This window comes from Mustela nigripes, chromosome X (assembly GCF_022355385.1).
Source record: "Mustela nigripes isolate SB6536 chromosome X, MUSNIG.SB6536, whole genome shotgun sequence".
NCBI classification, from domain to species: Eukaryota; Metazoa; Chordata; class Mammalia; order Carnivora; family Mustelidae; genus Mustela; species Mustela nigripes.
Window position 1 is genome coordinate 28,176,375 of NC_081575.1, and position 24,430 is coordinate 28,200,804.

At 36.4% G+C, this 24,430-nt stretch overlaps 1 non-coding gene across 1 annotated transcript; it reads left to right on the forward strand.

The window, feature by feature from the left end:
- Positions 1–6,742: 6,742 nt before the first annotated feature.
- LOC132007956 (small nucleolar RNA SNORA70) lies at positions 6,743–6,876 on the forward strand. Its single transcript, XR_009401502.1, has one exon. It is a non-coding gene; the product is annotated as a small nucleolar RNA SNORA70 (small nucleolar RNA).
- The last annotated feature ends 17,554 nt before the right edge of the window (positions 6,877–24,430 follow it).

Sequence of the window (24,430 nt, forward strand, 5' to 3'; positions counted from 1 at the left end):
ATATACACAATGGAATACTATGCAGCCTTCAAAAGAAATGAAATCTTGCCATTTGCGACAACATGGATGGAACTAGAGCGTATCATGATTAGCGAAATAAGTCAAGCGGAGAAAAGACAACTATCATATAATCTCCCTGATATGAGGAAGTGGAGATACAACACGGGGGCTTAAGTGGGTAGGAGAAGAATCAATGAAACAAGATGGGATTGGGAGGGAGACAAACCATAAGTGACTCTTAATCTCACAAAACAAACTGAGGGTTGCTGGGGGGAGGGGGGTTGGGAGAAGGGGGGTGGGGTTATGGACACTGGGGAGGGTATTTGCTTTGGTGAGTGCTGTGAAGTGTGTAAACCTGGCGATTCACAGCCCTGTACCCCTGGGTATAAAAATATATGTTTATAAAAAATAAAAAATTAATAAAAAAAAGAATTAACTTCAAAATGGAAAAGACTTAAACAGAAGACCTGAATTCATAAAATTCCTAGCAAAAAGATAAGGAAAATGCTAATCGATACTGTTTTTGGCAATAACTTCTTGTTCATAATGCCAAAAGCACCAGCAACAAAATCAAAAATCAACAAATACAGTATCAAAATCAAAAATTTCTGCATAAGAGTAGGAAAAAAAAACAAAAATAAGAGACAACTTATAGAATTGGAGAAAATAATACCAAACCATATATTGGATAAGGGGTTAATATCCCAAAATATACATAGAACTCAGGCAATTCAATAACAAAAAGTGGCAAATTTGCCCAAAGTGGCAAATTAAAAATGGACAGAAGAACTAAAGAGCTATTCCTCCAAAAAGGACATCAAAATGGACAACAGAAACATAAAAATATACTCCAAATCACTAGTCATCAGGGAAATGCATATCAAAACCACAATGAAGTATCACTTCACACCTGTTAGAATGGCAAAAATAGACAAGAGAAAACAGGTGCTGGTGAGAATGTGATACGAATAACAACGACAACAACAACAAAAACACCTTATATATTGCTGTGGGAATGTAAATTGATCCAACCACTATCAAAAACAATGTGGATGTTGCTCAAAGAACTTAATAAATCTCACATAGGATCCATTGATTGCACTTCTGAATATATATACCCAAAGAAAATGAAAACAGGATTTCAACAACCTATCTGCATTCGATGTTTAACGCAACATTATTTACAGTAGTCAAGATATGGAAAAAAAGAATTGCCATCAATGGACAGATGGATAAAACAGATGTGCGACATATACACCAATACTATTATAGTGTGTATAACTATAAGAAAGGAAGATATCTTCCCATTTGCCACAATACAGATGGAACTTGAGCACATGAGATTAAACAGTGTCAGTCAGAGAAAATTAAGTACGGTATGATATCACTTATTTGTGGAAACCAATAAGGTTCAACCAATACAAAACATAGTTAAATAACAGTTATCAGAGGATGGCATACGGAGACTAATAGTATTTAAAGAGACAAACTTATTAACAAGCAGTAAATATGCCATACAGATCTAACACACAGTATAATGAATATAAGCAATAATATTGTACTATAATTATGTAATATGATATCACCACATAAGAAATTATATATAAATGCATCTATACATCATCCTCATACATATATAAAAGTATCAAAGTAATACACTATATATCTTAATATTACACAATGTTTCCTGTCAAATGTAAATGTAATTTCTTCAATGCTTATGGACAATAATCACTTCAGTTCTCTGTTTCATTCTGCATATACAGAAAAACTTTAAATATCTCACCTTCAATAACTGACAACTTTAACTATATATAAATGAAAAGAATGATACTTCAGCTTTATCTTACCAAACCAATTCATTTTTAGTACTATTTGGAATATTATAAATTCCAGAGATAAGACTGCATTTTGATGACCCACTAAAGTGTCTGAAGCAAGGGAAAAGATAAATGAAACCAACATCAGAGTTCAAAATGCAGTTCTTAATTGCTTTGAAAAGAATTATAGAACACTTTAAGTAGCCACAAACAAAAGAAATACCTTTAAACCAAAGTTTTATTTGGTTATCTAGGAAATACTTCTGTCTCTGGAGGAATCCATTTCATTTTCTCTTTAGTTAAGGGAATTTCTACTACGCATATGTATGCTTTTGTTATGCCAAACACTATAGGGTCTTTTTAGTGCCTATTTCCTTTTCTTTACCTCTCTATCGCTTTCGAAGTTAAAATTACACATCTAGGAAAGGTATATTATTTTGTGGCAAAATACATACTACAGGCAAAGCAGGAGATAACATTTAAGCATTGTTGCTATGGATAGAAACTTGAGCCCAGCAATATTTTCTAATTAGGAGGTTGCTCTGAGTCATTCTTTTCAAATCCATTAGGCTTTTAAATGTTAAACTGTGATTGGCTTTTCAAATATTGCTTGGATAATGACAGTAGGGAAAAAGTTTTGAATCTGAAATAGCATATGAAACATAGTAACAGAAAGAAAGAAATGTCTTCTGGGCATCTCTACCTGTATTGTTAACAGGCAATTCAAAACAGTAATATCTTCTACAGAACTCCATCATTTATACCACCAATTGACCTGCTGTTTTCCTTATTCGGATAAATTGCCACAAATTTCTTACCGATCCCAAATCAGACATCGTAGTTCATTAATTCTCCACCGTGTCAGCATATTAGAGTAACCTAGACAGTTTGTTTTTAATTAAAAGACTTTAGCTATTTTAAGAGTACTTTTAAGTTTATAGAAAAATTGAGAGTAAAGAGAGGTTCTACAAACTTTAGTCCCATGCAAAGTCTTTGACAGTATTTTTTTTTAAATCTTGCCACAGTGTGGTATGATTGTTAAAACTGATGAATCAATATTGACACATTAATACTAACGAAAGTCCAGAGTTTTTAATAGGATTCACTCTTTGTATTGTACAGTCTATGGGTTTTGAAAGATATATCATGACACATGACCATCATTACTATATCATACAGAATAGTTTCACAGTCCAAACAAAGCTGTGCTCCACCCCTTCATCCCAACCCCAATTCCCTACTAACTATGCTAAACACTGATCTTTTCAATATTTTCAAAGTACTGCCGACTCCACAGTGCCATAGAATTGGAATCCTAAAATACACAGCCTTTTCAGGATATCTTCTTTCATTTAGCAATATGCATTTAATGTTTCTCCATGTATTTTCATGGCTTGATAGCGAATTTCTTTTTCTCTTGGAATAATATTCTATCACCTGGATGTACTATACTTTGTTTATCCATTCACCTATTGAAGAACATCTAGATTGCTTTTGTGTTTTCATAATAATAGAGATGCTATGGGGCACCTGGGTGGCTCAGCTGGTTAAGCCACTGCCTTTGGCTCAGGTCATGGTCCCAAAGTCCTGGGGACTCCTCTGCTCTGCGGGGAGCCTGCTTCTCCTTCTCCCTCAGCCTTTCCCCCTCCTTGTGCTCTCTCTCTCTGTCAAATAAATAAATAAAATCTTTTAAAAAAAAAAGCAGTTGTATGCAGGAATTTGTATATACATAAGTCCTCAGCATTTTGGAGTATATACCAAAGAGCAAAACTCCTAGATTGTATGATGAGTATATTCAGTTGATAAGAAACCACCAGACTATCTTCCAATGGGGCTGTATCATTAATCATTACCATCAGCAATGAATGAGAGTTCCAGTTGCTTCCCATGTTAACTCACATTGTTTTCAGTATTTTGATTTTAGCCATTTTAAATAGGCATGTACCGGTATCATATTGTTTTAATTTTCAATGAACTAATGGTACCTGACGATGGGCATTTTTCACATGATTCTTTGCCATCCGCACATTTACTTTGATGATTTGTTTCTTCACATGCATGGCCATTATTTTTATTGATTTGTTTTCTAGTATTTTATGAATATCAATTCATTATTAAATTTCCTTACCAACTGACAATTTTATTGATAATTTTATATGTTCTTTATATTTTGGAGATTGGTACTTTATCATATATGTAATTTGCAAAGATTTTTCTCCTATACCATGGATTAGTCTTTAATTATTTTAAGAGGGTCTTTCCCAAGGCATAAGTAAGTAATTTTAATGAAGTCCAACTTATAATTTTTTTCTTTCATGAATCATGATTTGGTGTTGTATTTAGAAGATCATCCCAAACCCAAGGTCCATTTACTTTCTGCTTTTTAATGGTGATTACCAAGCCACTCATGAAAAACACTAGAGGTGGTGTCTAGGCAATGATATTTATAAATATTGTAGGGGATAAGGTCAGGTGTCCCTAAGATGGGTTACTTTTGGTATAAAGATATCAAGTTAGAAGTAATCAAAACCCAGCAGATGCAGGAAAAGCTTCATGCTTCCACCTACACTGCCTAAATTTGCACTGGAAAGGAGATCCCATACCAGGAAGAGAGCTATTAAAGAAGACACCCCCTTATGCAAGAAACTTATCTGCATAATAGTGCAATCCTTGTTTTTCAAAACATTTCCTTTCCCACTTCTGTTAATGAGGCTTCTCCCCTTTCTATTCTCCAACACTACCCTTTCTCCTTAGCTCATATAAGCTTTGGGTTGCCTCACTGTCTTTGGAATTTAATGTCTGTGTTTCCCTATTTGTATACCTATTAAATTTTGTTTTCTCCTGTTAATCTGTCTCATGTCAATATGATTCAAATTCTAGCTAGAAGAAACATATAGGGCAGAGGAAGGTCTTCCTTCCCAACAAGCTCATCATTGATCCTGTGATTCTGATGTGCCACTACAGTGAGAAACTCTTAAGCAGCAGCTTTGGAGTCAGTGTCTGTTAAAACATTTCTCAAAGCCTAAGAACTCTGGTTATAGAGACCTTTCTCAATCTGTTGAGGAAGACTGCCTGTAACTCCTTCAGTCTATATGCGTGTCTGAGATATACAAACCAGTAACTCATAAAGCCTCTGATGAGACATGAATGCAAGCTAATTCTTATAATTGAGCATAACAACATTTCAATATGAGAATTTTGTAGTCAAATGTTAGTTAGATCCAAGAGATGACTTCATACTCTGAAGAATGACTTTTTCATTAAAAATCATCTCTCAAGACCATATCCTGGTACTGATGTGGGAAACAGAGGTAGAAGAAAAATTATTAAATTTCCTTACCAACTGACAAGCCCTTAAAACAGGCAGAGTGACTCTCCTCTAGGGACTCAACTACCCCCACCTTAAGGCTTTGCTAAGGGCAAAGGGCAATCCTAACCTGACAGACCCTTACCCCCAACCAGGATCGTGGACGTCTACTTTAACAATTCCTTTGGAAACTTTATCTCTAAACCTCCAAGATGGTGTCCACAATCATTCCCAAGCATATGGCCCATTGAAATACATCTAAAGGGTCTCAAGAGAAGGAGCTATTACAGGTAATAAATAACTTTTTTCCCAAACAATAGCTAGCCCCTCAAGGTCCTAGAAACCTTGCTTCCAAAATTCCTTAGAGACTTTCACCATCCCTAACCCCTCCCAACTTACAAGTATGTAATAGACCACTCCTCACATCCCTGAGGCAGCATCTTTTCCTGCCCACGGGTCCTGTCCCTGTGCTTTAATAAATCACCTTTTTGCAGCAGAGACGTCTTAAGAATTCTTTCTTAGCCATCAGCTCCGGACCTCGCCCCACCGAACCTCACCTAGATTCTAGAACTTCATCAGAACCACCATGGTCTATTTAGCCTTCTTTTTAATGACTTCCACACGTTTCTCTTTCTCTCTCCAAAGCTTTTACTATCATTGCCATAATTCTGACCCTCATCATGTTCCGCAAGATTTATCATCTCCTTTCATGAAATATTGCAATTGGATTCCACTGAGTATAAGAATGAAAGCCAATTTATTTCACAAGGCATTGGAGATTCTGTGATTATAAGAAGTCTACTTTATTCCAGGAGTAAAGCAAATCTGTCACAAAACACAATGTTTACTCCACAGAAGTGATGGAAAAAATGAAAGTTAAATTTACCAGATCTGAGATCATTGTATTATTCCCCAGTCTCCCTCTTTTATTCCTTCCTAAAACATAATTCTCCTCCTTCAATGCTCATACTAGCTATCTTAAAGAATGTTTCAACTTCAGCAGTCTTGCCCTTTCTCTGAAACCTATTTATACGAAGAGACTTTTTACCATACAGTTCAGTGACTAATGGCTTCTAGTATTTTATGAATATCAATTCATTCTCTTGAGCAAAAATGGATACTGCTTGAGGGCAGGATTCAGTTTTTTATTGCTTGGTATCTCTAATATCACCTAACATCAATCTCATTACCTAGAAGTTGATCATAAATTTTACAATTTATTATTTAGAACATTCTAGGACTCTTCAGTATCCTTCAGGAGCCCCCCCCCCTCACTTTTTAGAAAAGACTTATTTATTTTAGAGAGAGAGAGAGAAAGAGAGGAAAAAAGGTACATGTGCAGGCAGAGGGAGAGAAGAGAACAAGACTACCCCATGAGCGTGAAACAAAATGCGGGGCTTAATCTCATGACCCTGAGATCATTACCTGAGCTGAAATCAAGAGTGGGATACATAACCAACTGAGTCACTCAGGTGCCCCCAGTATGTTTATATATATATGATTGCCTTAATATTATATATCACCAAACATTTTCCTTGTGCCAAAAACTCTGATAGTTATTACAAATACAAAATTTAATGAGGCAGCTTCATTACCCCTAAAGAAATTAAAATCTCTGCAGCCAATTAAACTGACTGTGCACTTCGTCTGTGGGGGCCCAGTGTGCCATGGCTGCAAACAGTAGCCTCCTCTGTAGTGTATGCAGCCTGTTGATTATATGGGTTTCACTAAGGGACCTTGAAGACAGCCCTTTTTGGTGGAAGCTGGGGGTCTGACCTCATGGCTATCTCTAATTCAGCCTGCAGACAGGTATGCGGGATGCCTTTGGAAAGCTCCAGGGCACAGTAGTCAGGGTCCACATTGGCCAACTCATCATGTCCATCCATACCAAGCTGAAGAACAAGGAGCATGTGATTGAGGCCCTACGCAGGGGCACGGTCAATTTCCCTGGCTGCCAGAAGATCCACATCTCCAAGAAGTGGGGCTTTACTAAGTTCAATGCAGATGAATTTGAAGACATGGTAGCTGAAAAGTGGCTTATCCCAGATGGCTCTGGGGTCAAATACATCCCTAACCGTGGTCCCTTGGACAAGTGGAGGCCTCTACACTCATGTGAAACTTGGCACTACCCCTTCACATCATATTCATGCCCACCAATAAATCCAACCCCCTGTAAAATAAATAAATAAATAAATAACTTAAACTCTGTTGAGGAAATCATGCTTCCAAACACATTTCATTATAGGTTGATAAGTGATTTCTTAAAAGAGAAGCATAGGATTTCATAGACACAACGAAGATGACCAACTGACCCAAACTGGGATTGGGGAGTAGAGAAGCCTTCTTAAAGGAAATGACATTTAAATTGGGTGAAGTCAGGCATCTGGGCGGCTCAGTCAGTTAAGCGTCTACCTTTGGCTCAGGTCATGATCCCGGGGTCCTGGAATCCAGTCTCATATCGGGCTCCTTGCTCAGAAGAGAGTCTGCCTCTCCCTCCGCCCGTTCCCCTCCCCCCTCCCCCACCGTTTGTGCTCTTTCTCATGTTCTCTCTCAAATAAATTTTTAAAAAATGCTCTTTAAAAAATAAAATTGGATTGAGTCATAAGAATATAATTCACTCTCTACGGCCATACCACCCTGAACGTGCCCGATCTCCTCTGATCTCGGAAGCTAAGCAGGGTCGGGCCTGGTTAGTACTTGGATGGAAGAATATAATTCACTCAGGTACATACCCAATAGAAATCAATGTACATATGAATTGAGACTTATATGCGCAGGCTCACAACAGCTTCATTGGTAATCATCTTAAACTGGAAGCTACTAAAATGGTTATACACAGTATAATGAATTTTGAAATGGCTGCAAATTGATACAGTGAAATATTATAGAGCAACGAAAACGTGAAATACTGCCACAAACAACAACATGGATAAAAAGCAGTGGAAATAATCTATGGTGATGATGGTTTTATTTTAGAGAGAATGAAATATTTTGAGGGATCATGAAGAGATTTTATGCAGTCAATGTAAAGGGAATCTGTTAAAGTTCTTGATTTTTTATCTGGGAGGTGGTTACATGATGAGAGATAAAAGCAGTTAAATTTTTCTGAAACCCAGAGTTCCAGGTATGAAGTTCTAAGAAGTATAAGTGTGGGGAACGTGGAGGGGCTTATAATCATGAAACAGAGATTGAACTTAATCCAACAGACAATTTGGAAGAAATGAACAATTTTAAGCAAAAAAAAAAGGATATCCCACTTCGATATTTTGAAGATTTCTCCAGATACTTTAAGGAAAATAGTTTGGAAAGGTTGAATAATAACAGTAAGAAGGCAAAGGGACAGCTATTAGAGCAGTGGAGGTGAGAAATAAAGTTATATTGAGGTTGTAGTGAAGATGGAAAAAGAAGACACACACTGAAAGCTTTGAAGATAGTACTGCAAATAATTTGGGCAATATTTAAATTTAACACCTGAAGAGAAGAGAGAAATTAAGAATGACTTTGGGGTTTCATGATTCATTTATTTAAGTCCATTACATATTATAGATGGTGTTTTAGCCATGGATGTTTGCTTTAGATTTTAAGTCTGAACAGTTTAACATGAGAGCTACATAACACTAGCATCTCTCTTCACCAGCACTGTATATTTAGACTAGCTGAATCACCTTCTGTCCCCCCACACATACACTACAGTAAGTTATAAACACTTTAGAATCTCATGTTTATCAGCAATCCTCTCCTCCTATTTGTTAGCTATTGTCTTACTCCTGACAATTGACTGTCCCTCTTTCCAGCCAACAATGAGCTAAATATTTATTAGCTGATGTGGATTCCTTAATTCAACTCTTCACACTCCTGTGGTACAGAATTTCTCCACTATAATTTGTAAACAAGAAAAACGATTGACAAGAGGAACTTAGTTATAATACAGACTCTCAGGTCATTTCCACTAGAACTACCTGAAACATAAATAAAGGGTCCTGCCTGGTTTGAAAAGATATAGCTATACATGGAATTATATGCCCCACAGATTCATAACTTGAAGCCCTAACCCACACTGTCATGGTATTTGGAAATGAAGTATTGAGAGGATAATTGGGTTTAGATGAGGTCATGGCGGGGGGGCTGTCATGATGTAGCTAGTACCCTTATAAGAAGAGGAAAAGACACTGGACACCTCTCACTTGGCCAGTGATAACAAAGTATGAACATGGTCGTCTGTAGTGAGAAAGAGAGCTCTTACTAGAATAAGACTACACTGGCACCCTGATAAAGGAATTCTAGCATACAGAATACTGAGAAAACAAAGCTCTTTTTATTTAAGCCACCTCCTCTAATGTATTGTGTGATGGCGCCAAAGCTGACTAATAAAAGTATAGAACTCAAAGGCAAGAAACGTAGTCGGCCAATGTGATAGGAAGAAGCCACCAACTAGAAGGCTGGCAAGCGCACTAATTTATTCTCTTCTTATGTCTACAGCTACATGAGCTCTTGTTTCCATCACTCTCTGGGATATTGCTTTAGTATTACCTCTATCTCTGAAGACTGATTTTCTTAACATTTCCATAAACATCTTACAAACATGCCTTCTCCAGAAAGGCAACCTCAGTTCCCGAGTCTAGGTCTTCTCAGTTAAAGGGACCAAAGGAGACTAAGTAGAATTGTTGTGCCCCAATTCCAAGTTCCTAGCAGGAAGAATATGAATTATTCTCCCTGAATCAGGTGCCTGTCTCTGGTTCAATGAACAGTAGGCAGATGATTAAGTCAAATACCCCATGACTCAACCAGGAGGCTGTGGAAGGAGGATAAGACATAAGTGTATCTCTGGATCATATTTCACAGTACCGGCAAGGGAAAGGAGTACTTGAGGTACTATAAACTCACTATTGCCGGCAGTGATCTGTACCTTTGTAGATTTGACTATTTTTTTTTTTTGGTTTTTTTGTTTGTTTGTTTGTTTTCATTTATTTATTTTCAGCATAATAGTATCATTATTTGTTCACCACACCCAGTGCTCCATGCAATCCATGCCCTCTATAATACCCACCACCTGGTAACCCGACGTCCCCCCCCCCCCCCCTTTGACTATTTTTATTAGTACATATCTATGTGCTTGTTTCCTTTGTCCTCTTTTACAATTTTTGCCCTTTACTCTTCTACCAACTCGTCTCCTCCTCTTCTTTTTTCTTTCTCTCTCTCCTTTCCTCTTCCCCCACTCAGCCTTATCTCCCTGATATTGTTTTAAGAAGACAGTAGTGCATGGATCCTTGTATACCTCTATTATCAGGAAGAGTAATTTCATAGACTATGATACTAACAGATCGACATTGCCAAGGTTAATGGCCAAATCATCTGTAACAAGATGTATTTAAAGTCAAATGGACTGTGTTATTCATGCTTTTTTTGAAAATTTGAATAACATTAAGTTCATTTTCTTAAGTGTCCCACTGTTTCATCTTGGACAAGTAATTGCCATAGTACCAAGTTCAAACTATGGCATCTTGGAGATCCCTGAGGGGCACCTGAGTGGCTCAGTGGGTTAAGCCTCTGCCTTCGGCTCAGGTCATGATCCCAGGGTCCTGGGATGGAGCCCCGCTTTGGGCTCTCCACTCTGTGGGGAGCCTGCTTCCCTTCCTCTCTCTCTGCCTGTCTCTCTGCCTACTTGTGATCTCTGTCTGTCAAATAAATAAAATCTTAAAAAAAAAAAAAAGATTCATACCTGGATTACTTTCCCTATGAAAAAAAAGAGAATGCCAGGGGAAACTGCAATATAAAAGAAAGGGAATGAACAACTATAGTGTATAAATAATGACTTTCCTGGGATTTTCAGGGGCAAGTTTACTCAAAGCCAAATGTATTGGCAGTCCGGACACATATTACACTACTCATTGGGAATGCACTCAAAGGCCAGTAGGTTACTTTTGTACTGCTATCCACACTGATGTCCTTTGACAACAGACTTTTACAAAAGGTTGTATATTGGAAATTTCAAAATAGTCTTATCTACAGTACCTCAATATCTTGGTAAGTCTTTAGTTACCTGGCGGTTGCCCAATAGATAGCCATTTGGTTGCTTACGGTAATAATCACCTGTAAAGAGCTACTATGCTCTCTTCGTTCATAAAAATTGGGTCAAATAAAAATAAAAAATAAAAGAAAATAATTCTGAATAAATATTTTTAAAATATGAAACTACATCAGGGAAATACAAATCAAAAACACAATGGAATACCACCCTATACCAATTAGAATGGCAAAAATTAACAAGACAGGAAAAACAAACGTTGGTGAGGATGTGAAGAAAGGGGAACCTTCTTACACTGTTGGTGCGAATGCAAGATGGTACAGTCACATTGGTAAACAGTATGGAGGTTCTTCAAGACATTAAACATACAGCTACCCTATGACCCAGGAATTCTACTACTAGGTATTTACCCCAAGATATAGTTGTAGTGGGAAAAAGGGGGCACATGTACACCAATGTTCATAGCTGCAATGTTCACAATAGCCAAACTGTGGAAAGAACAGAGATGTCCTTCAAGAGATGAATGGATAAAGAAGATGTGGTTCATATATACAATGGTATATTACTCAGCCATCAGAAAAGATGAATACCTAACATTTGCATCAACATGGATGGAACTGGAGGAGATTACGCTGAGTGAAATAAGTCAAGCAGAGAAAGACAATTATAGGGATTCACTCACATGTAGAACATAATAAATAGAGCAGAGGACCACAGGGGAAGGAAGAGAAAACTGAATGGGAAGAGATCAGAGAAAGAGACAAATGATGTGAGACTCTGGACTCTGGAAAATAAACTGAGGGTTACAGAAGGGAGGAGGTGGGATGTTGGGGTAACCACGTAATGGGTATTGAGGAGGGCACATGTTGGGATGGGCACTAGATATTATAAGCAACTAATGAATCATTGAGCACTACATCAAATATGATGTACAATATGTTGGCTAACTGAACATAATAATAATAAAAAAATCAAAAATATTTTTAAAAATGAAACTACATTTCATTCTAATATTCCCAAAATATGTATTTGTCAAGCAAGCAATTTCTGATATATTATCCTCCATTGAAAACAAAGGTCAATTTGCCCAAAGAAATGATCAACTCTTTATTATTAATGTTTTCTGAGTTCAGCTCATTTAAACAAATATATAGTGCACCCATTCCATAAAAACTGTGAATCACACCCAAAGGGGTACAAATACATATATAGCCTCTACATTTTAGAACTTAAATTTTGATATGAAAAAGCAGAGAAGTAGATGAGCTTATACTGGAAAAACTTAGATATGGTACCATCTGCACATGATGTAAAAGAGTACAGAGAAAACAGCCTTCTACCAGTAGAAAGGTTTGAGTGGGTCCTTGAGAGAAGTTTTAAGACACTGAAAAAAGAAAAAAAAAAAAAAAGAGTCCCAGCCATAGGTGGGATATGAATACATAAGAAAAAAGTGAAAACCAGAATTGAAAGGATATACTATACAAAAAGAAGATGGATGAAATACTTTGCAAATGATTGAGATGTTTGTAGAAGAGAAAATGGAATTAAGGTTGACTACATTTATAATGTGTGATGACCAGACAGATGGTGAAGTTCTAACAGAAACAACATGTGAGATTGAGAACACGAGATAAGAGAAGTCATTATGTATTTGATTTTATTCATGTTGAGTTTGAACACCACAGACTTATCCATAAAAGTTATATAAGTAGAAATCAGAGTGAAATCCATGTCCAAAATTAAACATAAGGGTGATATTTAGACATATGAGTCACTAAATAAGAAGAGTCAAATTCACCAGAATAGATACACCCTGAAGGTAGAAAGGACAGAGTACATGAGAGTTATGCAAAGAGAACTGGGGAACAAAAACCTGATGAGATGTATAAAAAAAGAGTTTTCTATGAAGAACGTTAATAGAAAAACCAGAAGGTTAAAAGAAGAACCTACAGGGAATTTATGCCAAACCAAAATAGTTGAGTTCTTAAAAGAAGGTAGTTAACAATATCCCATGGTTTTCGCATACTGACTGTTAATAGAATACTGACAAAATCCTGAACATGTATCTCATGAGAAGTTTGTTATCTAACAGAGAAAACATCAAACTGTTAATTTCGTAGCAAGTAAACAAAATAATCAATTTACCTTTTCAAATGACTGTCAAAAATCTCATAATGATGCTACATCAAAAAATCTGTATTGTCCTTCCAATATACACACAGACACACACGAGCATAAGTAGCAAGTGAATTACTGAGAAAAAAATTAGACATAAATGTAATTGTACAAATGTACATATATGTTAAATACTTATATAATCCAGAACTCTGTGTACATCAATCTACCAGCAAAAGTTATGGTAAGTATGTACATAACTCAACCTTATTAGAAATTTCTTCCCTCTCTGAGTTAAAATTGACTATATGTAATACCTGGTTATTAGTGATTAACTCTACTGAGGACAAATCTTTCTTCTCTGACTTTCCACAATATCCAGTGGCTATTTCACCAAAGCCAAACAGCAACGTCCAGATAGTATTTTCATATCCCAGATTCTTTTTCTTTTTTTTTTTTTAGATTTTATTTATTTATCAGAGAGAGAGAGCGGGCACAGGCAGACAGAATGGCAGGCAGAGGCCAAGGGAGAAGCAGGCTCCCTGCCGAGCAAGGAGCCCGATGCGGAACTCGATTCCAGGACACTGGGATCATGACCTGAGCCGAAGGCAGCTGCTTAACCAACTGAGCCACCCAGGCGTTCCCATATCCCAGATTCTTACAGTGCCTACTGTAGCATGAAAGGAAAGATATGCTATTGCCACTTTTAAACCGTCATACTAGACAATCATTGCACACTCAATTAAACCATTCTAAATGATTTATCATAAAAGGACAGTTTGTGAATGGATTATTAATCGAAACATCTTGCCAACAACTTCAGAGTAGATCCTGGAGGAACTGGTTACTTAAAAATGTTTCTGTTCAAAAAATGTTCTGAAAAGAAAATCCCAACCTAGATACATTGCAGAGAATGGTTTATTTGAAGTATTACTAAAAATTGGAGAGTTCTTTACTAGAACTTACTGAAAGATATGAAAAATGGATTATTATTCCCAACACAGCTTCGGCATGGCTTTGGGATCACAGCAGGAAAGAGCAATTACAAGATATGTTAACTTCCCTTTACCCCTCAAAATATGCTCACTATCCACTGACTTAGCTTGCAGGTTATGCTTTGTTTATAAGATATGAAGGGCTTTAAATTAGTAAAAATATATTTAAAACAAATAAGTAGGTTTTAATTTCACACACCTTTAGAGTTAACCCCAAGGAGGCCAAGCTAGGTAAACCACTTTCAGAGAAAAATCTTCTGATTAGGCTCAAAGTATGACTTAAATAAAAATATTGCATTTGAATCTTACATGTAAGTGGAGAAATAATTTTTGCACGCCCTACCCATAACATTCCTTCCTTCTAAAATGATACTATACCCATCTTTAGCTCTAACAAATCTAATCAGAAAATGGTATCGGGTGAAAAATCAGGAAACTATATCAAATAAACACAGCATATTTCATAATAAAGTCAACACAAACACAAGACCCACCTAAATCCACATTTGGAACAGATACAGAACTAGTCAGAGGGGTTTCTGCTGCCAACGACATTTGAGAAGGTTATATTTTCCCCAGTATCACAAGTTATGTATTTATTCACCATACTCTAACATAGTATTTCTATAGTTGCTGTCCAAAGCAATATAAATTTTAACCAAGATTTTAAAATATTCGAAGACCTTCATCTGCAAGAAGGTTAAGAGATATGTGTGGGAGGAATTGTTAATAAAATAACTCCATGATATCATTCTCAACATTCATAATGCAACAATCATTTGTTATAGTCCCTTAGTTGTAAATAAGGATAAATTAAATGACACGAATCTATTATAGACTTCACTCTTCCATTGAAATAATCACTGGTAGTCTACCTTGGTCTTTGAGTCAGAAAGTGATACATTTCATAGAACAAAGAAAAAATCCAAAATATGAAAAATACATAAAAATTTTGTGAGGAAATATGATGGAAATTTATTCATGTGCCTGAAGGGTATTTCTACTGTCAGTAGGTAAAGGCAAGTTAATTGCCTTATTGAACAAAATGAGCATTCTAGAGCTGCTTCAAAATAGTCCTATTTATGGAACATACTGCAATAATTTAACTTACATGCAATTTAAATTGGCTTTTTCTCTAGTTGAGTTTAACCTACTCAGATCATTCCTTAGCTTTGTGTGGATGCACACCTAATTTTTATACTGTATTTGTACTCACTTATTAACTAAAGACTATGCCTTCTGTTTATTCAGAGACAACCCACATATTCCATAATGCCTACTTAAGTGTTCTGTGTAATGTTCAGTGTGATCTGCATAGAGTAGACATTCAATAAATGTTTATGCTTAATAACATAATTAACATAAATAAAGTAAGCTGTCAATAAATAATTGCTGATTAACTACTCTTGCGATTCTGAACATTTTTCTAAAAATCACTTAGGGGAGTTATTTTTCAACTCCGAGTCATTCATTTGGTACCATTTATCATGTTCATGTAATAGAAAGCAGAATGGCATATTAATTTATTTTGAAATAAGCCTCCCAGCTTATCATATACCACAATCTCTCCCAAGTGACTATTGCTGACCCTAGTATCAGGACCTTCATTTTCTGAGAACCCTCTATCGTCCAAATTCACTGAATGCTCTCCTTTCAAAGCTCATCATCTTCTAAATTTTGCTAAAAGCTGAATTGATTTAACTTCGCTGTGCATGAACAGTAGATAAATAGGTACTGTGCACAAAAGTACTCCATGTCCTGCATGACAGGAGTTTTAATACAATAAATGAGTTTCTGTGATAAAGGAAACCTTTCTAGGTAAAAAAGACCAATTTTAATTTAGAAGGAATATACCTTTTTTTTTTTAAATATTTTATTTATTTATTTGACAGACAGAGATCACAAGTAGGCAGAGAGGCAGGCAGAAGCAGGCTCCCTGCTGAGCCGAGAGCCCGATGCGGGGCTTGATCCCAGGACCCTGGGATCATGACCTGAGCCGAAAGCAGAGGCTTTAACCCACAGAGCCACCCAGGCGCCCCAGGAATATATCATTAAATGATCTAAATCTGCATGGAGCACTGGGCGTGGTACATAAACAATGAATTCTGTTACGCTGAAAAGAAATTTTTAAAAAATTAGCTAAATCAAGGGGATGTTACCTGAGATAAATAATTTAGTATTGTTGCATACAACTACCAGTAGTCCTGTGCACTATCTTCACAAAATTGTCATAAAATGCCAACTATTACTTTTCTGATAAGACTCTCCGTAGAAATTGGTATAATCAATTTCTCACACTGATCCTAGCTGTCATCATCCCATAAACATATGGAGTAGTTTAAGTATTTGTTGTATACACACACGTAACAAAGACTGGTTCTCACAGGAAATGCTCTCATTGATTAATTTTAAGGTACAGTCTTTCTAAATTAAGGTTGGCCTATCCTATGGAGGAATAGTCTTCTCTTTGCAAAAGCTGTCATTTCTTTCACAGAGTCACATTGTCAATCTTCTAATTCTTTCCACAGCCTCCGCCAGACTGCCTCCTACAGGTCAGAAAGTGAATAAACTTTATAAAATGGTGAGATCCCTTGATGGCTGGGTGGCTTAGTTGGTTAAGCAACTCCCTTCCGCTCAGGTCAGGATCCCAGGGTCCTCTGATGGAGTCCTCCATAGAGTTCTTGCTCAGCAGGGAGCCTGTTGCCCCCTCTGCCTGCCACTACCCCTACTTATGCGCATTTTCCATATTTTTCTTATGATCACTTAAGCATGAAATAGCATATTCCCACAAAAAAACACATTGCAAATTTACAAGTTATTGAACTTAAAAGCATCCTTTACTACCAAGACATTTATAGAATATAAATGTCAAGATCCCCAAAATTCTTCTTTAAAATGAGACCTACCTTTTAAGGTAATCATACTTCTAGTAGTCCTATGTCCCAGAAAAAGCTCAGGCGGCATGGGATCTATCAATCTTCTACACACTAATTGTCTACACAAAAAGCACCTGGTAATCAGTCTGCTCCAGGATAAGGTACAGCAAACATACGAGAATCTCTCCCTATGCATTTAAATTACACTTCTAAAAGGCTTTTCCTTTTGTGACTTCACATTTTCCTAATTATTTTAATTGCCTGAGCAATTATCATTTGTCAGTTCAGAAATTAAAGGGAAACAATGATAAATACCAGACTTTGGGTATTTATTCTCAACAGTAATAACTTTTTGCTTATTACCTCAATTTAAATAGTAATATTTTACTTTGAATGAGAGTTATTTTTAATTCAACAAGTTGCTAAAACCTTTTATGCATTACGTGAAATGATGTCTAACAGATGAGGTGACCTACATGCAAAAAGCACATTGAAAATTTTCTTTTCATACAAAAGCATACAGTCATAGGTGCACATCTATTTTCAGACTTTGCATGGGATAAAGATGATGTGGAGGAATAAACATGACAGCTAAAAAAACAGCACTACTACATGGAAGAATTCTACCCTTGCTAATGATTTAGAAAGACAAGAGAGTATCTTTCCCACCCTAAAAATGAGAACAACTTGTAAAGGCTAGCTACGATGATCATATTTTTAACACATTAAGAGAGCTGAGGAGTCAAGGTAAACCAAATAATTTAAATTACATAAAGTCATGAGCCCTCATTAGAAAAGCAGAAGGAGCAGCAAACTTGTGACAGACTGAAGAATAAACAAGCCAATATACTTATTATTTTTTTTTTATTTTTAAATTTTATTTCACAGAGAGAGACACAGCTAGAGAGGGAACACAAGCAGGGGGAGGGGGAGAGGGAGAAGCAGGCTTCCTATCTAGCAGGGGACATGATGCGGGGCTCGATCCCAGGAACTCTGGATCATGACCTGAACCCAAAGGCAGACGATTAATGACTGAGCTACCCAGGAGCCCCCTAACTCTTTTTTAATTTAAATTCAGTTAGCCAACATATAGTACATCATCAGTTTCTGATATAGTGTTCAATGATTCGTTAGTTGCAAATAACACTCAATGTTCATCACATCACGTACCCCCCTAATAACCTTCACTCAGTTACCCCACCCCTGGTTACTAACTTTTAACCACCGCATGTGGGCTGGAGTACATTCCTGCAAGGTCCTAGTCACAGGGCAATCTGCATCAATTGCCAATCTTTTCCTTTGGATATTTCACAAAGTACACAGTGGTAGCATACGAAAAGCTGTTGACAGGAGAGCTAGATAAGCTTCCAAGGTGAACAAGACCAGCACTGAGTCAATGACAGAGCCACACAAATGCTTGGGACATTAAACAAATAGAAGATCTTGAGATGGGGGCATCTGGGCGGCTCAGTGGGTTAAGCGTCTGACTCTTGGTTTCGGCTCAGGTCATGATCTCAGGGTCCTGGGGTGGAGCCCTGCTTCAGGCTCTGCACTTAGCACAGAGTCTATATGGGATACTTTCCCCCTCACTTGCCCACCCTCTCTGCCCCTGTCCCTGATTGCATGTATGTGTGGGTTCTCTCTCCAAAATAAATAAATAAAATCTTAAAAAATATCTTGAGATATATCAGGCTTCACCAATTCTAAAAAATGGCCCACCAAAACATAAAGGCACATTAGTAGGATGGAGATACATAAACCTAGTCTTGTAGAAGTAGAACTACAGAGGAAAAGAAAAACCCCAGGAATTAAAATTCCGATGTTTGAGGTATGCAACAAAAGAAAAAAGCCTGTGTAATTTGGAAATTTGGCAGCTGGGCTCAGGCACAAAAAGATCACCAGAATTTAACCAGCATACTTGTTAACTCTGAATAAGGAAATTCCTGCTTTACCTTTACCATTCAACATCAGTGATGAATTAATGAATTGACATTAACTATAGCTTCAAAAGTGTCCAGATACATAGTCTTCCCTGATATGAGAAGAAGGAAATCAGAACTCAGGGAGGATGAGACATCCAAAAATTGGGGGGAATAATAACAGAAAGTAAAACCCAGGAAAATAAATTGAGAAATCTGTACAGAGGTCCCCTTACAAGTTTCAATAAATACTGAGCTGAATCAACACAGTAGGAAACTTTATAAGGACAGGTAAAGTACAAATATCAGGTATAGGACACCTCTAAAGGGGAGCAGTAAGCAGAACAACTATCACTGTTCCTACAAAGTTGGAGATGTTTGATTTTCCAGGAATCAGAGGACAAAGACATAACTGAATTAACAAAGAGTTCAGTATGAACACCAGGAAGGCCATAACATAACTAAAATGGAACTAGCAAACATAATTCTAGAGCCACATTAAGGAAGTCTAAAAAGTGTTCAAAAGGATATAACTAATTCACAAATATCTTCACAGCTTATCAGAACAAAATTCATCACATTTAGTAGAGAGACACAAATAAACAGACACACATGTAAATACTATGCACAATATCCATGACACAATAAAATTTAACAGACAATGGAAAAAAAGTAGGATACTGGTACCAGGAACTGGAGGGAGAGGAAAATGGAGAACTGTTCAACATGTATAAAGATTAAGTTATACAACATGAACAAAGTCCAGAGATCTACTGAAGAACTTAGTACCCATAGTTAAATAAAGTACTGTACACTTTAAAATTTTAAAGGATAAAGCTCGTGTTTAGTATGTGACAAAAGCCTGTATCTTTTCATGAAAATGAATGAATGAATGAATGAATAAAACAGAGCTACTTAGGGAAATTTCCTTAGTCTCATATAAAACATCTATGAAAAACCATAGGTAGGGGTGCCTGGGTGGCTCAGTGGTTAAGCCGCTGCCTTCGGCTCGGGTCATGATCCCGGGGTCCTGGGATCGAGCCCCGCATCGGGCTCTCTGCTCAGCAGGGAGTCTGCTTCCTCCTCTCTCTCTGCCTGCCTCTCTGCCTACTTGGGATCTGTCTCTGTCAAAGAAATAAATAAAATCTAAAAAAAAAAAAAAGAAAGAAAAGAAAAACCATAGGTAATACTATATTAAATTACAAAGTTTATGTGCTTTCCTGCTAAGACCAAGAACAAGAAAAAGATGTTTACTCTTGTCACTTTTATTCAGCATTGTACTGGAATTTTTTACTAGGTCTAGGCAAATAAATAAAATAAAATAAAAGGAATCCATATTGGAAAGTCTCTCTGAGCATATATAATGCAATACTGTGTTAGAAAAATCCTAACAAATCCACTAAAAGGCTATAAGGATTAATAAAAAAACTTCATCCAAGTAACAGCATATGAGATCAATACACAAAAATTAATTGTACACCTATACATTAGCAATGAAAAGTCAGGAAAGGAAATTAAGAAAATAACCATAACAGCAAAAAGAAAAAAATACATATAAAAAAAATTCAGAACATACAATTTGAAAATTACAAAACATTCCTAAAAGTAAATAGAAAAGAGCTAAATAAATGTAAAGGCAAACTATGTTCATGGATCAGAGATTTAATATTGATAAAAATCCCTAAAAAGATTACATATCCAATTAAATACCTAAAAATCCCACCTGACATTCATGCAGAAATGTACAAAATTGTCATAAAATTTATATAGAAATTTTTTTAAAAAACCAAAACTACAAAACAATATTTAAATTGAAGAACAGGGGATGCCTGGGTGTCTCAGTTGATTAAGTGTCTGCCTTCAGCTCAGGTCAAGATCCTGGGATCAAGTCCTGCATTGGGCTCCTTGTCCAGAAGGAAGGCTACTTCTCCTTTTCCCGCTATTCCCACTGCCTGTGTTCTCTCTGTCTCTCTTACAAATAAATGACTAAAATGTTTTTTAAAAAAAATGGGGTGCCTAGGTGGCTCAGTAGGTTAAAGCCTCTGCCTTCAGCTCGGGTCATGATCCCAGGGTCCTGGGATAGAGATGCACATCCAGCTCTCTGCTCTGCAGGGAGTCTGCTTCCTCCTCTCTCTCTCTCTCTGCCTGCCTCTCTACCTTCTAGTGATCTCTGTCTGTCAAATAAATAAATAAAATCTTTAAAAAAAAACTTAAAAAGATAAAATAAATAAAAATAAAATGAAAAACAGCAGTGCCTGGGTGGTTCAGTCAGTTGGGAGTCTGGCTTTGGCTTGGGTCATGATCCCAAGGTCCAGAGATCGGCCCCCGTGTGAGGCTCCACACTCACTGGGGAATCTACTTCTCCCTCTGCCCTCCCCTTGCTGGTCTCTCTCTCACTTAATCTCTCTCAAATAAATAAAATCTCTAAAAAATAAAATAAAATAAAAAACAATTTGGAAGACACACGTCACAATTTAAAAACTTAATACAAAGCTATAGTTAGCAACATTGTGTGAAACGTATATGAATTAGATGGCAGATCAAAGGAACAGAATTGAGCATATAAAAATACATATATAAATTTATGATCATGTGATTTAAAAAAGGATACCAAGTCATTTCAACAGAGAAAAATAATCTTTATTAATAAATGGCACTGGGATAATTGGATAGCATTATGCAAAGAATGAAGCTGAACCTCCATTTTAACCTATATGCTAAAATTAACTGAAATGTATTATATACCTAAATTTAAGAGATAAAATTATAAATCATTCGGGAGAAAATATAAGAGTAAATGTTCAGGATCTTACATTGGACAATACTTTGTTTAGATATAACACAAAAAGCACAAGTGATAAAATAGACAAATTACTAAAAATTTAAAACTTTTCTGCTTTATGGTCTTTATTAAGAAATTGAAAGGAAGGGGCAACTGGGTGGCTCAGTCATTAAGCAGAGTCAGAGAGAGGGAGGGAAGATCTTAAGCAGACTTCTCGTCCAGAGAAGAGCCAAAAGCAGCAAGGGATCGCAAAACCTTGAGATCATGACCTGACTGAGGTTCACAGGCACCCCATAGAGCTGTTTCTTATGGTATATGTTTTTAACACCATGATAAATTTTAATTCAGTAGAACTAAATGTATCTGCAACATACACAATGAAGCTTGGTGTACAGCTTTCTGATGGCCTGGTGTGACCTTGAGCCATTTTGTAGTATTTACAAAATGAAAGAATTCTACCTTTTCAAGTGATCTATCATCAAAATTTTTCTTTGAAACAAGCTTTAGTTACATATTGGAAGAGGGGCAAACTCAAATCTCAACGAGGGCCGGGACAATAAAATAAAAGAAAGAAGTAGGATTTAAGCCAACAATCAAAAACCTACAGTGAAAAAAGATGTCTAACATATGGATACCTCCATTTCAGGGGTTAGGAGCTATGGCAAACTACAGCCTATAAATGTCAATGAGCTTATTGTTCCCATAACCAAAATGTGACATATGTTGCCAGATCTCTTACTTTTCCTTGAGTATCACTCAGAAATCAGGTGAAAAACAAAAGAACAAAAATAAAACAAAAGAACAAGAACAAAACCATAAGCCACTAAGATTCTTAAGCAAAAAGAAAAAAGGACTTCAACGCAAAGAAACCAAACAATGACAATTTGTTGAGGATGGTTCTCAGGAACTAATGACCAGTAGCAGAACAAAGAATCTGACCTCAAGTAAACTGCCACCACTACTTCAATGTGGAAAGTGAGAAATCCTGAAACCTTCACTTGAACTAGTGACTCTATGAAAGAAGATTCCAAAATGGAGTAAGTACTGCTAAAAGAGGCACACAAAACAGAATCAGAAATATATTGGGGAGGTAGAACCTATGCATGTATCCTATTCGTATTCTCTAAATAATGTGACAATTGACTTTTCTTAGTTGCAAACTAAACCACTTTACAGAAAATATGCTTCTACATTGGAACAAAATAAATATAATGTAATGCCTCAATGAAATATTCAACATATATTAGAGAGTCCATTTAAATTTTACCACCATGAATCATAATTCTTTTAAAACAACTTATGTAACTTTGTGTTTTTTGTTTTTTTGACTTTTAAAAGCCTGAACTTCTCAATTTCAATGCAGACCACACTTTTGATTTTGGAACACTCTGTGTCTCCTGGATTGCAATCGCTAAGACACCAAATGAACAACTTTGATTGTTTTAGACTAGTCTTTTTAATTGTTAAAACCAAGAGTAAGAAAGTTAGGAAGCTACTACCACTGGAAATAACCAGCTGATGGTTATTTACAAACATATGCCCGTTAACATTGAGTCAACATTGGAAACAGAAATAACAACTAAAGGGATTGCCTTCTGCCTCTGCTTCTTGATTCCCACAAAGCTGGTGACAGAAATACTGCTAGACATAAACCAAAAACCTCCCTGATCATGTCTGTCAACAAAGCTGTGAAACAGCTGCATTTTAAATCTCATTTAAATCATTTTCCTGATCGGTGAAAGCTAAAACTAAATATCTGGAAAGACCACTTAGAAATATAAAAAAAATTAACTAAAAATATGTGAGTGAGAGAGATGCAGAGTAACAATCCACAATATCCACATTATGTTCTTATGCAAAAATCAACAAAATTTTAAAGTGTTGACAATTCCATTTTTGAAAAAATAAATGGGCAGACCAATAGTGTGGGAGCTGAAAGAAAAAGTACATCTTTGAGCACAACTAGCTTTATGAGAAATAACTGATTTGTATTTTACGAATCATATCAGCATAGAGGAATAAAAGATCAAGCCCTGCCTTCTATTCCATAAAGGGATACCAATTTGTATATAATTCTTACATTTACTGAAAGTACATAAAATTGTATTTATCTTACAAAAGTAGAAACGCTTGAAAAATAATATTCCATCAATATGCAAGTTAATATACTAAAAATGCAAATTTCTCCCCTCTCATGTACAACTGCCACTCCCCCTTTGTGACCACTATTAACACTGTGAAATAAATTAAATGTCACTTAAAAGAAAGAAATAAAAAGGCAGGAAAATATGACAAATAGCCAAGAGAATTTCAAATGGGAACTAATAGATAGCCCAAATGTCATATACAGCTTAAAGACTTAGCACTTTAAAACATGAAAAACGAAAGTATTTCTTACAATTCTGTGGGTTGACTGGGTGGGTCTTCTACTGCAATGTAGTGCCCGTTTGGATCACTCGTATAACTTTATTCATTTAGCAGCTTAGCTGGTGTGTCTTCATTCTCCTTAATGTGGAATATCTTTACACACTGTGTCCTTTCCTCCAGGACCTTTCACATCGGCACTCTCATTTGATTTTGATTCTTGGAAG